General features: G+C 47.9%; 1 protein-coding gene across 2 annotated transcripts in view; it reads left to right on the top strand.

Annotated features, from left to right (window-relative positions):
* epha4a (eph receptor A4a) overlaps positions 1-2500 on the top strand; it is a 47320-nt gene that overhangs the window by 39133 nt on the left and 5687 nt on the right. The window lies entirely within an intron of this gene.

Raw genomic sequence — 2500 nt, 5'->3', positions numbered from 1 at the left:
ATGAAACAATAGACTAATCTTATGTTCTATTAATACTGTGAAAAATGAAATGGGTTGTTATGAATGCAATGACATAATACTCAAGAGTATTGTGGTAAGGCAATCAACAAACTGGCCTGCCACAGTCAAAGCCTCCATTCGCACCACACTTTAGTTAGGGGGTCGCATCAAAGTTATGTGCATTTAAATGTGGTGACATAGTTCACTGATTTACGTATACTGGCTGTTGAAGCACATATACACATATAACGAGCAGTGAAAATTTCAAAAAATGGAACATGACACATACAAGAGGAGACATAATCCAAAAGAAAACATCTCTAATTACTCCCCATGAGCTGTGTGTGTGTGTGTGTGTGTGTGTGTGTGTGTGTCTGGTGTGTGTGCACCATGTGTTCTGCAGGCCTGGCGTAGTCTCTCATATCCTATCCATTGTCATAATGCAGTAAATCGCCCAGGCTGTTGTTTTAGTTTAAGATTAAATCGAGCCTCTCCCCCTAGAGGGTTTTAAATTCTCATCCCCCCCCTTAGCTTTCTACTGCACATAAATTCTCTTGGCCCATGGGAGAAAGATGACGCAGGACGCCATTCAGAGCTGATGAAGATCAAAGCCTCGTCCTTTATAATGGGCTGGGGGTCGGGGGAGGGGAGGGGGGGGAGGGGGGCCTGCCAAGGGGAGAAGTTGGCAGGTTGGCAGATATGACATCGAGACTTTTTAATTTCCTTTCTCATCGATCGAGAGACGCCTACCACTTCAATTTAAAAAACAGAGCATTAATAAATAAATATGTCAATAAATATATAAATAAATAAACAAACAGGTGAGTGAGTGAGTGAGGGTTAGAGAGAGCAGACCAGGTTGCTGGCCAGTGGCCGAAATCTGCAGCAGACATCCTCACTCTCTCTCTCTTTCTTTCTCGCCCATTATCCCTCTCTTTTCTCCCTCGATGATGGCTTACTCAATGTCAGATGTTTCAGCAGTGGTGCTAGGAGAAGACAGCTTAGAGATGTGTGTGTGTGTGTTTCCCTTCTCCTTCTCATCAAGAGGGGAGTAGGGGTGTAGTGGTGTGTGTGTGTGTGTGTGTGTGTGTGTGTGTGTGTGTGTGTGTGTGTGTGTGTGTGTGTGTGTGTTCGTGTGTGTGTGTGTGTGTGTGTGTGTAAAAAAAACCTCTTTGAGAGACCAGGAAAGAGTCAAAGCGAACATGTGGACAGCCCATTGGCTGTCGGATGGCTGTGGACAGCCTTGGCAGCCCCCCACCCCCCTTACACACACACACACACACACACACACACACACACACACAGACCCTAGGCAGGGATGATGTATGAGCTTGGACAGTGTCGGCAGATGGGCTACAAAGAAAAGAGGAAAGAGAGGATATGTGTGTGTGTGTGTGGGGGGGGGGTCAGCAAGCCCTGTAGTACCTCTCCTAGTGCTCCAGCTCTTCACTAGCCAGCTCTAGGGGGTTTATTAACAATAGTGTCTCTCTCTCTCTCTCTCTCTCTCTCTCTCTCTCTCCCTCTCTCACTCTCCCTCTCTCTCTCCCTCTCTCTCTCTCTCATAAACTCTTTCCCTGGGAAGACTGTGGAGTGTAATTGTCTTTGTAAACACACCATGGCCACCCCATCTCTGTCTCTAGCAAGGCCAATTAAAGATGTTAAATTCCTAATGATGTTGAAAGTGTCCTAAATAAATAAAGACGGAACGCCCCGAGCCACAGGCAAGGAGAGAAAGCCAAAGGAAGAGAAGAATAGACAGAGAGAGAGAGAGAGAGAGAGAGAGAGAGAGCACATTCAAGAAAGGTAGAGAGAGAGAGGGAGTTGGAGGAAGAGAGGGAGAGAGAGAGTGCCAGGCAGAGGATGCCAATGCCCCCCGCCCCCCAGGAGGAGCCGAGGGGCCAGTGGGCAATGTGGGCACTGTCTTTGATACGTGGCAGCTAAATGGGTGATTGCATTTGCATAATGAAACCACCGCTTGAGCATTAGAGCCATGCCTTGGAGGTGGAGGAGGTCTGTGTGTGTGTGTGTGCGTGCGTTCGTGTGTGTGTATGTGTGTGTCTGTGGTGTGTGTGTGTGTGTGTGTGTGTGTGTGTGTGTGTGTGTGTGTGTGCGTTCGTGTGTGTGTATGTGTGTGTCTGTGTGTGTGTGTGGGTATGTGTGTGTGTGTGTGTGTGTGTGTGTGTGTGTGTGTGTGTGTGTGTGTGTGTGTGTGTGTGTGTGTGTGTGTGTGTGTGTGTGCGTGCGTGTGTGTGTGTCTGTGTGTGTGTGTGTGTGTGTGTGTGACATTGTGCTCTATTGTCAAACTCAACTTCCCCTCCTCCTCCCACTTCCAAATGGGTGAGCGTTACCATAGTGCCGACTTGTCTCCCCGGTGACTGGCAGGTAATTCTGGAATGCAGGCCTTGATAGCCCGGAGCAGTGGATGTATTCAGTAAACACACACACACACACACACACACACACACACACAGATAAACACACATACTGGATCTCACATGCA

This window comes from Clupea harengus, chromosome 22 (assembly GCF_900700415.2).
Source record: "Clupea harengus chromosome 22, Ch_v2.0.2, whole genome shotgun sequence".
Classification (NCBI taxonomy): domain Eukaryota; kingdom Metazoa; phylum Chordata; class Actinopteri; order Clupeiformes; family Clupeidae; genus Clupea; species Clupea harengus.
This window is presented reverse-complemented; position numbering and strand designations above follow the sequence as displayed.